At 36.9% G+C, this 15,520-nt stretch overlaps 1 long non-coding RNA gene and 1 pseudogene across 2 annotated transcripts; one reads left to right on the top strand and one right to left on the bottom strand.

Annotated features, from left to right (window-relative positions):
• The first annotated feature begins 1,259 nt into the window (after positions 1-1,259).
• Positions 1,260-15,323, top strand: LOC143849487 (uncharacterized; annotated as a pseudogene). Its single transcript, XR_013235683.1, has 5 exons — positions 1,260-1,709; positions 2,644-2,782; positions 4,311-4,372; positions 6,360-6,497; positions 14,201-15,323. The product of XR_013235683.1 is annotated as an uncharacterized LOC143849487 (transcript).
• On the bottom strand, positions 9,804-11,338 carry LOC143849489 (uncharacterized). Its single transcript, XR_013235684.1, has 3 exons — positions 11,045-11,338; positions 10,456-10,562; positions 9,804-10,301 (listed from the first exon to the last, which is right to left on the bottom strand). It is a non-coding gene; the product is annotated as an uncharacterized LOC143849489 (long non-coding RNA).
• Positions 15,324-15,520: the final 197 nt, after the last annotated feature.

Genomic DNA, 15,520 nt, shown 5'->3' with positions numbered 1-15,520 from the left:
GCTTCATTGTATCTTGGAGGCAATTCGCGGATCCCCTTTGCACACTACTAGTGGGGGCGAATCTTGTCTTAAGGAAAGTGATATCACGCCTTGAAGCAACAAGTTTCTGTTTTCTATCATCAACAGTACCCTCAACAAATTTTCCAACAGATTCTTCAGAGGAGATGTCTTCTCGAGTGGGATGGAGGTTTGAAGGTCTTGCCCCTGCCCGGTGTTCCCTCCACTTATTGCCGCATTTGGACATATATGCTTTGGTGGACCCCCTCTTCTTGGGTCTTATGGAAGTTTCATCCTTGTGATAGGAATTGTACTTCCCTGATTTTATGGTTATTTGTATGTCTTTGTTGCCCTAGCGGCCCCCTATGTAATCCTGTTTTCTTTTCAATATATCTGGTCGGGATCTACCTAATCCCAGCTTGCCCATAAATAAAAAAAAGTAAACATGGTTTTAAATTTTGACCGAAATTTCAGGTTGCAATCGGGACCGACACCGAAACAGCACATACCAAAAACGGTACTTTATTTCGCGGGTCGAAATTTCGTTAATTTTGACATTTCGACCGAAATTTGATGTCTTACACTGTTGTACATAATTTCGATAAAATTTCGATGAATTTATTAATTTTACCGGTATTTCAGTGGAAATTTCGGTTGAAATTCTTGTAATTTTGATTGAAATTTCGGTCATTTAGGCCAAAATTTTGTACTTCAAATAATTTTTTTGTTTAAAAAATAAATTTTAATATTAAATTTCGGCCCAAATTACCGAAAATTTGGAAAATTCGCTGAAATTTCGTCATCACTATAATATTATTTTTTAATTGGAGGGGAGGTTTTGGAGAAGCCTGAAGCGTGCGAGTCTCCGTACTCCCCTCTCCTCCGAAATTACTAAAATGCCCTCCACCCGAAATTTTCCTGAAAACAAAAATAAAATCGTTTTCTCCCACCTCTGCAAAACGCTAGTCCGTTATCCGTACACCCCTCCCCTCTTTCCAAAGAAGAACACAAAGAATCCGGCGAAATCTCTCCTCGATCTCTGTTAGAAATCTCAATTCCATCTCTTCAAATTTCTCCAATCAACGGTTCAGATCTCTCGTCTTGCCGAATCAAGGTAATCCCATTTCCCCTCTATTTCACCATCTCTCTATCCTCATCCTTACCTTTCTTCATTTTCAATTGAATGCGTCATGCTTAGGGTTAGGGTTAGGGTTAGGGTCTTGTCCGAACGGAGATTTTTCAAGATCGCTTGCTTTAGCTCAAGCAGCTGTTTCAGGAGAAATCACAGATCAATTAGATGAAACAGTTTCAAACAGTTCAACAGTAGAGATTACTGATGAATCGAAGAAAGATAGGGTAGAGGAATTGCTTTCGAACGCCAATGAAGTTAGCGATTTAATGAAGATGGAAAGAAGATCTGATATTGTTGATGGAGGGGGAGATGTGAAGAGAAGGCATTGGTTTCCATATCTTGATCTGTTTAGGACGGGGAGTGATAGTTTGACGAGTAGTGAAATTTTGGAGGCGCTGGATCCGTATCTATTGGAGGGGAGGAAGGAAAGGATTAGGGAAGTAGTGAAGAACAGGAGCTATGGTGTTTGCTTGGTGGTAGAAGGTCTGACTGATTTTGGAAATGTGTCTGCGGCGTTGCGGTCAGCTGATGCACTTGGAGTCCAATCGATTCATGTTATCTCTTGCGACGGCACAAAAAGGTGCAACACGATTTGAGGTGAAAGCCTTCATTTTTATTTTTGTTTTTGTTTTTGTTTCTTGTTTTTGTTTTGTCGGCGCCATATTACATTTTAAGTGTTGATTTTATTACCATGGTTATGAGACTAGGATTTGGATGGGTTGGGCATGGGTGGTTTTAAATGATAGGTACATTGAATTATTTATTGTAGATTTATGCTAAAACAAGGTTAAAAAAAAAAAAAAAACTTTGAATCTGGGCTTGGATTTGGTGAGGAGACCATCAATTATGAAAGCCAAGAATGAGGGTAATTTTCATGGACTTTAATTTTTCTGCTATTGTATTCAAGACAGTTCTCCTTTATGAGGATAATCCTAGCCTCTTTCCATATTTGTCCCCCTCGTCCATTAGAGAAGATTGCCCTTTCAATCCTCTTTGATCTTCAGGTATTGGGAGATCACTTCAGTTTGTGTCACATGTTTGCAGTAATTAGCGTTGTTGATCTTGTTGGCCACCAAACCGTACGTGTCTCTCAGTCCTCACACCGAATTGATTATCCTAACCTCTTAATCATGTTATGCAAATGGCAACTCTCGACTTTTTTAGTGCAAACCCCCAAAAAACTCCTTTTTATCAAGTTGTTTGGAGTAGCCACTTGCTGTAGAAGCTGCAAGTCGATGTGGTCTGGTAGTGACCCGCCAAATCAACAGCCATGATCACCATACACATGCAATGTCTGTGGTATAGAATTTCTTGTCTAATGAAATCATGATCTAGGCTTCATCTGGTATATAGCATTACTATCTATGTGTCACTATTTGTTCATATTAGCTTAAATAGAATGGGTCATGATGTATTCTTTGATTCTCTCCACTTGAATTTGGTATGCCCTTTTGCGCTGTGATATTCCACCTTGTTCCTTGCTATTCTCTGATATCTCTGTGTGCTTATCGCAGGTATAGAGACAATCGGCATGTTAGCATGGGTGCTGAAAAATGGTTGGATATAGAACTTTGGAAGTCTACCCAACAGTGCTTTAAGGTGTTGAAATCACGTGGTTATCGGATTGCCACGACACATGTGGGAACTGATGCAGTACTGACATCATTTCTCTCAGAACTTTTTCGTGTTGGACTATCGATATTTTCATCAATGCATTTTCTATGCCTTCAGAATGAGTTGTTGTTTTTATTGTGCCATATAGCCAGTTATTACAAATTAAGAGTCATATGTTTAAAAGCCATTTATGACTTAAATGTGGGATCAATTTCACATTAATTTGCATATAAACATTTTAGAATTGATTCCTTCTATGGCTATGCATGGGATAAACTCATAAAAGTTCCACCGGAATGGTCTTTTTTACTTGTGTTCAACCTAGCTTGCTCTGAAACACTGGTGTGATTCATAACATATGTAAGACTTGCATGTGTTTTGGCCACTCTTTTTTTAAATAATAGCCGGTTTTTTATTAAAAATGACCGAGGTGATCGAGTACAAGGAAGGAGCATACACTACTATTAGTCAATCAGTGAAAGACACTAGCAAAACAAACATCAAGGAGGAAGAGAATCGAAGAGTGCCAGCTCTTCAATAAATGCACCATCTCTAGCAAGAGCATCAGCGAAAGAGCTGGCCGATCTTCGCAAATGATGAAACACCAATGATGAAGATCTCAACCAATTAAGAATCTCGTCAAAGAACCGGTCAAATGTTTCAGTCAACTATTGGCTTGTTTAAATCCTCATTTTTCTCATTTTAATTGCCCATAGTCATTCAAATACATGCCCCATTTTCTTTCAGCACCTATTTTGAAGAAATTGGCTGAGATAGTGGAAACCAATCCCTTCTTTGAGTTTTTAAACAATCCCAACATGAAACATGTGAATGTTTAATACCGTGGCTACTTATTTATTTGTTTTTGTAATTTCTTAGAATGTTATAAATCCATGGCGTTGGCACGAAATCTGTTGATATATAATGTTGGTCAGTGGTAGATCCATAGTATATTTATATTGTTTATCCCATTTTCAATTTTTTCTTCTATTAATCAATGAGTAAAACATCACTACAAACTGACTAGTACTATATGACTATATGACGAGTGGACAAGAGCCTAATACTCACTAAATATCATCAGAACATTTCAAATGTTTTTTTTTATCAAAATTTACCCAGCATTTTATGCTTGTTTTTTATTTCCTCCTATTTTCATTTTTTGGCAAGGAATGACTACAGATTGGTTAGAACTGATATGTTTCACTATATGTATCGCGTTTAGTTCACCGTGGTTTACCCCATGGATGATATTAGGGGTTCGAGTCCGCTATTCTCCAGCTTGTGACCGTAGCCTGAAACTTTAGTCCTTGAATGTGTTTTTTCTGTTCCTCTTCAAAAAGGTAAGCTTTATTGATTCGTGAACATGTCAGCACTGGGCAAATAGCTGTATTCCTCCTTTAGGTAATTCTTGTAGTGGTAATTTCCAAGCTGATTTATTATGAATTCAGCAGTTGTCATACTAGTACAATATTTGTGTATTCATTACAGGTCTTGCTGGCATAAAGGCTTTACTTCTTAAATCATGATGACCTGATCTCTAAATGATCTTATGGGTACTTTGTAGGTTTCTATTTATGACATGGATTGGTCGTGTCCAACAGCTATTGTTGTCGGAAATGAGCGTAAGTGAGTATGTTCTTCTAAGTATAAGTTGATACTTTTGTGCTCCACTATCTTCATCGTGTGGACTTTTTCTGTTCCTCATTATGGCTTGTTGAGCCATCCTGCTATCATTAACTTTGTTGTCACATTTTTTTATGGTCTTGTTTTTTTAAAAAGATGAAATTATATCAGAAATGACCTTCTAGCATGTTCTTAATCTCAATTGTTAATTTCCATTGCTAACGCGCATAGAATCTTGAACTTACTATTTTAAACTGAAACGAACTGTTACCGTTCCACAAAAAAAAAACTGAAACAAACTGTTCTCTACTAGCCAAACAAGACCTATGCATCTTATGCGAAAGGGGAGGACTAATGTTAATCATATTGACTTCTGACCATGTACTTTCTTACCTGGTTAAGGGTACAATTTTCGTGTATGATAACGATACAAGGTACGCATGCCAACCACCAAAAGAGAAAGCATATGGGTGCAATTAAATTTCTTCACCTTAGGCAGCTTCTTAATTTATTTGACATATTTATTATTAGCATTTTCTTATATGAATAATTTTAGTTATACATTACTTTTTGGACAGTTTAACAATGGGTTTAAGAATACTAATTTATTATAGCCACCATCCCTTTTGAATTGGTTGAACATGAATACAGGTAAACTAGGGAGATTGTAAATAGAGAGATTGTAAAAGTTATGAACATGTTTGACAAATGTCAAATACAAGACAGTTGGAAAATAAATGTCAAATACAAGACAGTTGGAAAATATATTAAGAGATGATTTGCCTTAGAAATATTGTCTTGAGGCTTATTGGAATGACAATACAGTCTTCAGACTATCCAAACTTGGTATTGAAAGTTTGCTACTTAAAGGGGTCCACTATGTTTCTTTATCTTGTAATTGGAGTTGTATGACTAGTGTTTCTAAAGGCGAGGATGAGGAACCATAGGCCTCGAGGTTTGAGGCATAAGCCTCATGAATTTCCTGCTTTTAAGCAATGAAATCAGAAAAGTAAAGAAATGCATAGAAAAGATAAAGAAAATTGGCAATGGCTTTAGAAATATTTTGTGCTTCTTTTTCTATCATAAACTGTCATAAAAAGGAAAAAACCTCAAACACCCACTCTGTCTAAAGATTTTTTTTTTTTTTTTTTTGAATGGTACCCACTGTGTCTAAGATTTAATGAAGCCTGGAATCTTGGGGTTGGGCCTGTAGCTCAATTGTGGGGGATTTTGTACTTAAACCTTGATGTTTTAGGTTCAATACTATTTTACCTGTCACCCAAAAAAAAATCTAGAATCTAGCTAGCAGTTCATAACAAGCCAATAAGTCACAACTCAGTTTGCTTCAAAGCTACTTAGAATCAAGGTTTAAAATTTCAGTTTCGGTACCGGTTTCGGACCAAGGAATTTCGAAATTTCGGTCGAAATCTGGTACATAACCCGAAATGATTATTTTATTTAATTTTAAATTTCTGCCGAAATTTCGGTAATTTCGGTAAAATATTAAATTAATATTAAAAAAACAGTTTTTTTTGGTCAAATTTCGGAAAAACCAAAATTTCGGCCGAAATAAATGACCATTTCGGTTTTGGTCAATTTCGGTGTCGGTCTCCACCAAAATCCGAAATTTCGGATTTCGGTCGAAATTTAAAACCATGCTTAGAATAACAGAATAGAATGGAAACATTGACCCTTGTTGAAGAGGTTGATAGTAGAAAGAAAAAGGGGTTTTCACTCACCATTGCAATACATTCTTATTTTCCGCAAACTTCACACCAAAATGGTACGTATTCTTGATGAGAAAAATCACAATGATGAAAGATGTGATTGTAGTCCATGCGCTATTATGCAAATCACAAATTACTGTTCTTAGGCATGCCATATTTTGCAAATGTTTACTTGAATGTTGTCTTCAGGAACTGACTATTGATTGCTAAACTGCATCGAAACTCTTCTTGTCTAGTTGATGCTACTTAATACCTGATTGCAGGGGTATAAGTGATGAGGCTCTGGAACTGTCTGACTTGCATTGTAGCATTCCTATGAAAGGCATGGTGGACTCTTTCAATGTTTCAGTTGCTTCAGGCATCTCATGCACCATGCTGTGTGTGATAGAATTTCCCGCATGGTAAAAAATGTGTTGCATCTTTTTAGTACAAATAATGGCCTTATATGATTACAAATGATGAAAATATATATGCATATTGCATCTTACAATATGGTTGCTAAATCCATTATGTCTCTATACATGTATTATTCTTACTTGCGCCAGAGGCTTATCCAATGTTTTCATTTGTGAGAATGGTAGTTTACTGCAACTGATTTGTGCAGAAACATCTTCTCTTTTTTTCCCTCTAGTCTTTTGCATGCACAAAACTGATTATATGAATACAGGCAACATCTGACATGGTGCAATTTAAACTCGTCAAATCAACCAAAGGTGTTCAAATCTTCATTTCAAAACTCACTAGGGGCGCGCGCGAAGTCCGCCTTCTTCTGATCGATCGATCCCACACGAGCTTTGGCACCCGGGAGCGTCATCGTGGACTCCCTTGACTCCCTTTTACCTTGGCCTCGTTCTTGTCCAAGTCTACATTTTGCCCTACAAAGTCAATCAAAACTCCTTTGACTCTCTTGAGTTATGACCACGTCAACCGATTACTCAGCCATGTCAACCAAGTACTCAACCGTGTTGTGCCGAGTCGACTAGGATTTGCTTTGGCCGTGTTTTGACTCACATCCGCATTTGAAAACACCGATTCAGATTGCTGGAAATCCAAGCTACTAATTGGAACCCACCAACAAGAACTTGAAATTTGCTATGGAATTGAATTGGTGCAAGCGGACAATCCACATGAGTTGCAATAAAAGACTAGAAAAATCAGTCGCTTGATATTAGATAAAGAAGGATCTGAATATTTGTGCAGCAGCATTATAACAATAAGAAAAAAAAAAGTGAGCTGTTCATGTCTTGGATACATGTTAAAAGAAAAGTCCCAATACTCTTGAACAGTCAAATAGAAAATCAATTTTCTAAATCTAAACTGAGAGTACTTCCTGGACAAAAGGTAAACTTCAAACTCACTAGACCAGCTCAGTTTAGACTTCCTGCCCTATTGTAAATAAAACAGTACTGTACTATCTCAAATTAGAAAGAAATCAGATTGTATACATGCATTCCATACAAAGTTAGCTACTTGAGGGACTTTCTAGCATGGTTACAGGTTTTAGTTTCGGTATTCCTTTCGGTTATGACAGAAATGGAAACATGCCGGTTTTGGATGGAAATTTGAAATTTCAATGGAAATCCTTTAAAAACACGAAACATGTGAAAACATATGCAAATGATGAATATTCAAGATGAAAATTTGGGAAGTGCCAACCTAAGCACAAATGTGCACTAGAAAACCGTCACATAAGCAAAAAATACCTATAATGGTTTAACAACATCTAACACCTATTAACATCATTGTCACGTGTGTCCGATAATTCAATATAGATCACATTTCTTCTTTTCTTCTTTTTTGAATAGTAGAAATTTTACTGAGGAGAAAACAGAAAGGACCGAGATGGTCCGTACAAAGAGCAAGCGAAGAAAGGAAAACTACATAAAAACTGAAAGAGGATTAGAAATGAAAGAAGAGCAAAAGGGGGAATAATAACTCAAGGAGGAAGATAATCGAATAACAACTAAATCGCACATGTTTGGAACAGTAAAGCCATTTCAAAAAAATGTAATGAAGTATAAGAAAACAAGATTACCATTACGCCCTCCAACCTAACATATATCATTCTCTACATTATTGAAATGAAATGAAATAAAATGCAAAGTAAAATGGCTTTAAAAAACATTCATCATGTGTATGATGCTTAGGTTTTCAAATTTCAAATTCTGGTTACTCTTCACATTAAAATGAAAAGTGGATCCATCTTTGATTAAACTAGGATGGGCCCACAAAGCAGGTTGACAAAGATTTATATCTTAAATATTCTTCTATAGGGTTTTCCAGAAAAAATTCCATGGAAAAGCAGAAAAAAAATAGTTTCTTTGATTTGCAGTGTTTTTCGATTTATAGCGGATTAGGGCACGGTTTTTTTTTTTTTTGGGTTTTAAGAAAAATAGCTTTATATGTTGTAAATCATCACATCTTTTCATATATATATATATAGAGGAAATGAGGAAACTCTCACCAAACTTATGGTGAGCTAGCTTGCCCAATCACATGGGGGCCCACTTTGTTAGGATGATCCAAAGCATTCATTTGAAAGTCCCTTACATAGATGGGGGGTGTACCAAAAATCAGCTCCATAGGATCATCCTAACCCCTCCATTTGTGGAGGATAAAAATGGACAGACACAAATCTGCCCCATTTTTGTCCTCCACAAATGGAGGGGTTAGGATGATCCTATGGAGCTGATTTTTGGTACACCCCCTATCTATGATAAGGCCTTGCAAATGAATGGTTTGGATCACTCCCCAAAATGTGGGACCCATGTGATTGGGGAAGCTAGCTCACCATAAGTTTGGTGAGCTTAAGCTCACCAACAGTTTCCTCATATATATAAGGAAATGGTTTGTGAGCAGCTGCTCAAATAAGCTTATCTGAGCAGGACCTCACAAACACATGTGGCCCCAGATTTTTAGGGGGGTCCAAAGCATTCATTTGGAAGGCCCTTCCATGGATAGGGTGTGTACCAAAAATCAGCCCTATAGAATCATCCTGACCCTGCCATTTGTGGAGGGAAAAAATGGGCAGAAACATGGACACACAGTGTCTGTCCATTTCCCCCTCCCCCTTTGATTGGGTTAGGATAATCCTATTGATCTGATTTTTGGTACACACCCTATCCATGGAAGGGCCTTCCAAATGAATGCTTTGGATCCCCCCAAAACTGTGCACCCCCCTATGGTTTGTGAGCTCTGCCCAGATAAGCTTATCTGAGCAGCTGCTCACAAACCATTTCCTCTCTCTCTCTCTCTCTCTCTCTCTCTCTCTCTATATATATATATATATATATATATATATATATATATATATACTAGTAAAAAACCCCGTGCGATGCACGGGATAGGAAATAAGTAGAAAATCAAGATATGTAGGCATAGCAAACAAAAGTAGAAAATAAGAAACTTTGACGCTATTCTCATCTTGCTCTAAAACATATTTGTTGAGAAAGAGATCCATAGCAAAACATCAGACGATATCGTAACGGCAATAAGGAAACATATTCACCTCAGATGATATTGGACTTGAAGTGATTGAATCTTTCTCTGACATAAAAATTATTTGGTTTCCTATATCGGCTAAGAGAAACAAAGTTACTGACAGAAGCATTCACAAACAAACTTCCACTACTATTAAAAAAACACATTCACAACCAAACTTTAACATAGTCTACATAAATCAAATGGAAATCTGAAAGATGGCGCTGTTTTACCCAAATTTATGTTGGACCTGTTTCATAAACAAAAATGAAATGACATAAAATGGTATTGTCATGTCATATGAAATATATGACAAATTAGACCTGAAAAGAAGTCGAGGAGAAACATGCAAATCCATTGTTGTTGTATAATTTGGTATGTCTCCAGACTGGAACTCCATATCATCTGGGATTAGCTACAAATTGGAAAAATAAGATCCAAGAACATAATACATATAAAATATAAGTGGAACCCCTGTTAGCTAATATTAATGGGATTGAAAGGAAGGTATTGCCAATGATACTCAGATACATATATGTCAAAGAAGAGGAGAAATCCGTAAAGTTGTTGCCAACAATGCCATGACCTTGTATCTATCCTATTGAAGCTCCTTATATCCATGCCCAGGTATGTTGCTGTGGAGCTCTGGCCTTCATCAAGCATATTTCAGCATCTTTCCAGTGAGCTATGGCCATCTCCTTCTATGGAGCCCTCTTCTTAGTTTCCTACCAAAAAGATCATTGCAAGTTCATAGCTCATAGACACACATGAAGAAAAAAACAATTTGAAAACATTTCAATGAAAATCATGTGTTTCATAACTACATTTAGGGGATTGGAAATTCAAAAATAATTTGAAAATATTTCAGTGAGAGACTACCTTTTAAAAGCGTTCATACTTTCATCTCTATTGCTCTTCTATTCTTCGAGTACATAGCTGTTATTCTCCGTAAAAGCTTGCGAGAAAAGGAAATCCAGTGTGATCCCCTGGAATACAGTAACAGAGCAAAAAAAATCAAAACCCAAAAATGAAACTAAAACATGAAGTAGTAAGACTGCAATTCCAAGACTAAAATTAGACATTCGTTAACTCATATTTCAGAATCAAAACATGGATTGGTTGAAAGTAATTAAAATTAAAGCTAGCAAAGAAATGATCAGAATAAATTAGGATGAAAAAAATTCTAAAAAGGCGATTGAAAACTGAATTCATAAATTTGGACTTTACTGATTCAATTCAATAAAAGGAAATCAAAACAGAAAACGACCTGTAAGAAGAAGAAATGCCCTAGGTACCTCTTGAAATGACCTTCTAAAAAGGCGATTGAAAACTGAATTCATAAATTTGGACTTTGCTGATTCAATTCAATAAAAGGAAATCAAAACAGAAAACGACCTGTAAGAAGAAGAAATGCCCTAGGTACCTCTTGAAATGACCACAAAGAAGAATAACAAATAAGAAGCCATACCGTGATCTTCTTGAGCAGATTGTAGATTTTGGAGAGAGAGAGAGAGAGAGAGAGAGAGAGAGAGAGAGAGAGAGATCAACACATCAGGAAAACCCTAACTACTAACTACCGAACCCGTCTTCAATGGAGAAGGCATAGAGAGACGAAGAAAGGAAAACGCAGAAATGGGGAATCGAGGCGGAGACGGGAGATTGAGAGAAAGGGCGGCGGTCACGTGCAGCATCCATCGAGAGGGGGCGGCCATGACTCGTCTAAATTTTCAGAGAGAGAGAGAGAGAGAGAAGAGGGCACGTGGGTGAGTCGAATGAGAGGATGCGATACTTGGAAAAATCAAGGCCTTTCTCTTTTATATTAAAATAGAGATGAAAATTGACGTGCCATAAAAGGAAAAAATATCTGGTTGGAGTGGAACGACGCTCGACAGCCTGTTTGCCCTTTTGAAAAGATGATTTTATCCTCTGATGTAAGTATAGATAGAAAGCTGGCGAGGGCAGTAAACGGTAAATATATATGACTTTGACGTGTTAAATCAACATAATTTACAAATAAATGAACAAAATCTTTCCTTTTCTCTTCTACCTAAGAAAAAATATAGGGGAGAAAATTTGGGGATGGCAAGAAATGTAAATACTAATGCTGACTTGTAATTCTTAGAAAAAAAGAAAAGAAATGCCTTCTCTCTCTCTCTCTATACATATATATATATATATATATATATATATATATATATATATATATATATATATATATATATATATATATATATATATATATATGAGAGAACGGTTCCTACACATATGTGTAGATAAGTTATCTACACACTAACTTAAAATAGAGTGGGGGCCACATTATTTGGGTGATCCAAACCATTCATTTTTAAGGCCCTCACATAGATAGGGTGTCCACAAAAAATCAGATCCATAGGATCATCCTAACCATTCGAACTGTGGAGACAAAAAATGGACTAATTTGTGAAGGTTTAAAGACATCCATTTTACCTCCACAAATCGTAGGGTTGGGATGATCCTATGGATCTGATTTTTTGTAGACACCCTATCTATGTGAGGGCCTTTAAAATGGATGGATTGGATCACCCAAACAATGTGAGCCCCCACTGTATTTTAAGCTAGTGTGTAGAGAACTCTCTACACATATGTGTAGGAACCGTTTTCTCTATATATATATATATATGAGGAAACTGTTGGTGCGCTTAAGCTCACCAAACTTTTGGTGAGCTTAAGCGCCCCAATCACATGGGGGCCCACTTTGTTAGGTGATCCAAAGCATTCATTTTAAAGTCCCTTACATGGATAGGGGGTGTACGAAAAATCAGCTCCAGAGGATCATCCTAACCCCTCCATTTGTGGAGGACAAAAATGGACAGACACAAATCTGCCCCATTTTTGTCCTCCACAAATGGAGGGGTTAGGATGATCCTATGGAGCTGATTTTTGATACACCCCCTATCTATGATAAGACCTTGCAAATGAATGGTTTGGATCACCACCAAACCTGTGGGACCCATGTGATTGGGGAGCTTAAGCGCACCATAGGTTTGGTGCGCTTAAGCTCACCAACAGTTTTCTCATATATATATATATAGGGAAATGTTATCAGCACTACTGTATTTTGATGAGGGCACTCCTCACTTTATTAAAAGTATGATATGGCCCACACCATAGGATGATCCAAACCGTCCATTAGATGGGCCACAGTCTAAATAGGTTGTGCCCCAAAAATTATTTCCAAAGGTTGATCCTAACCCTCCGATCTATAGATGATTAGGGTCAACCCTCTAACATTCAGATCGGAGCGTTAGGATCAACCTATGAAAATGATTTTTGGGGCACAAACTATTTGGGCTGTGGCCCATCTAATGGACGGTTTCGATCATCCTATGGTGCAGGCCATACCATACTGCCCTCATCAAAATACAATAGTGCTGATAACATTTCCCTATATATATATATATATATATATATATATATATATATATATATATATATATATGTCGTTTCAACCATTTTGATTGAATTTTGGAAAATTTGGTCAAATTTTGGGAATTTCGGTGGAAATAATGAAGTAGAAGGAATCCATTTAGATTTCGTTTTGGTCGGGATGGAAACGCTAACATTTCGGTCGTTTCATGTCGGTTTTGGTGGAAATCGAAAACCATGGGGGTCCGCTACTTGGAAAAAGATCGCCAAGTGCTTGGGGCATTGAGATCCATTGCTTGCAAGATCTAGATAAATCAACATTATTTTGTTCTAAGCTTTAGAGTTGGCTAGATGGACCCTAAAGTTGACTTTTGATGAAAGTTTGAGTGGCAATCTGGGTCCCACTGGTATTGGTGGTGAGATAAGGAAATCAGTGGGAGATAGTAAAGTTTTTTTCCATGCGTGTATGCGTGAACAACTCTAGGAAAGCAAAAGCCTCAACACTTTGAACTGGTCTTTGATTACTTAAGGTGCATCTCTCTGGTCTACTATGGATTAAGGGGGACTCTTTGAATGTAATCCCCTTTTGGCATCGAAGTGAGTTGGCCTACAGTGCTAGGAGAATACTATGTAGGATATTGTTGACTTTTGATCTTTGTAAAATCCTGGTGCTCTTTCTCAAGCTGATCCCTTGGAGTGCCAATGATAAGGTAGACTCATTCAGGGTTTTAAACTTCCCTCAACACGTGTCAATTTCGATCAACAAGTGTCGACTTCAGTGGGGACCATGGTCCAAAGTAAATCCATGCCGAAGTCCAAAGTTTGATTCATTTCATGCACCCACATAAACAATAAACCTCATGTCTAGGAAACATTAATCCCCATTCCATCAGTAAAAGAAATGACACGATCATCGGCTTTCAAAACATGTGAAATATCACTATTTTGAATAAACTTTACTGTTCTGGGGAATGCGTGACAATGACTGTCAGTAGGTTTTTAATATTATTAAATCTCTATGGATGGTTGCCTTGCCTATGTGATGTTGTCTTGTCATGGTGGCTTTCTATGATTATATCAAATTTCAATGTTACTGTTCCAAGAGAAAAAGATTTACCCATTATGATAAGGTGTATGCCAATCCGCTAAAAACAAAAGATTCATATGCATTTACTCCGAAGTGATCATAATTAACTAAGTGCTTCAATTTTGCCTATAGGGTTGTCATGGTGACCTAACAGACGAAGAACTTAAGATCCTACTTGCAGAGTTCTTTTTGCGTCACAGCAAGAGTTCAATCAGCATTGCCCATGAGTATGCGAAACGGGAAGTGGACATGTTCATATCAAAACTTTGACAGGGACCGATATTTATACATGCCTAGCTCGAAATGTGTGCAAGAGTTGATATTGATCGTGTACCGTTTTCGGTGTTCCCTTCTCTTCAATTTTTCTGTTGGCAATAATCTTTCTATTTGCACCCCTGCCGAGTTGCACTACTATTGGTACATTAAAAAAACAGAAGAATTAGTTGTTAATAATTAATACATCCAGAACTTGCAACAATTTATTTGAGTGGGAACGGACTTTGGAAATGCATGATGAAGAAAAAAGAAAAAAAATCATGTGGCTTAAAAAATAATATTTTAATTCAGTGTTAACAGGCTCAAGAGTTTACTATGTTTTAATCATGGTCTATGCATTTCACGAAGAAAAATTGTCACTCTAAGCTGCTATAAGACATAGGGTATAGTAAATAGTATATACTATTTACTAGCTAATCTGTAAATGAGACTGATATTTGTTGTGTATATTTTATGAACTTTAATATGTCGTAACTTTTCATGCACATTATGGCCTGGCAGCCATGAAAGTCTTTTCTATGGAATATTAGCTTACCAAGTGTTGAGAGAGGGGAAGGGAGAGTGCGAGAAGGAGAGAATTGAGAGGGCATGAATGAGAAATGGGTGAGAAGTGGCTGAAAAACAGGGAAAAGAAAACCTCTACTCAAATAGAGTTTTTGCTTGCCTTATTTTTCAGCCCCTTCGCATCGTCTCCACACTCATGTCCTCTCTCTCTCTCTCTCTCTCTCTCTCTCTCTCTCTCTCTCTCAACACTGAGTAAGCTATTTTTCCATGAAAAAAAAATTCATGGTTGCCAAACATAGCCAATGTTTAAATAATTTCCCTATCACACGGTTTATTTCACCATTAGGATTCCGCAAGTTTGTTTACATACATATTTCATAACGTTGTTTTCATGGCTCGTTTTACATGGCAAATTATTTGAATGTTTTTTATGCTTCATTGCAAATTTGCAATTGATTATTATTTTTCATTTGTTTGATAGGTGACTTGCTGGAATGAGCTGCAGAAACTTGATCATTCTTGGTTGCAAAGACTCGCGATGTCTTCCCAGCAGGTGTACTAGTGATTATTTGGTTACTTCGTTTTGTAATTTAGCTTTTTATTAGAATGAATTAGAGTTACTGATAAGCAGACTGAATTTTTACAAATTTTGAGCTCATATGTTCTGAATAA

This window comes from Tasmannia lanceolata, unplaced genomic scaffold (genome assembly GCF_043159265.1).
Source record: "Tasmannia lanceolata isolate RefF3 unplaced genomic scaffold, GAP_Taslan_0.1 ptg000018l, whole genome shotgun sequence".
Lineage (NCBI taxonomy): Eukaryota > Viridiplantae > Streptophyta > Magnoliopsida > Canellales > Winteraceae > Tasmannia > Tasmannia lanceolata.
The sequence above is the reverse complement of the archived record's forward strand: the minus strand, read 5'-3'. Positions and strand labels throughout refer to the sequence as shown.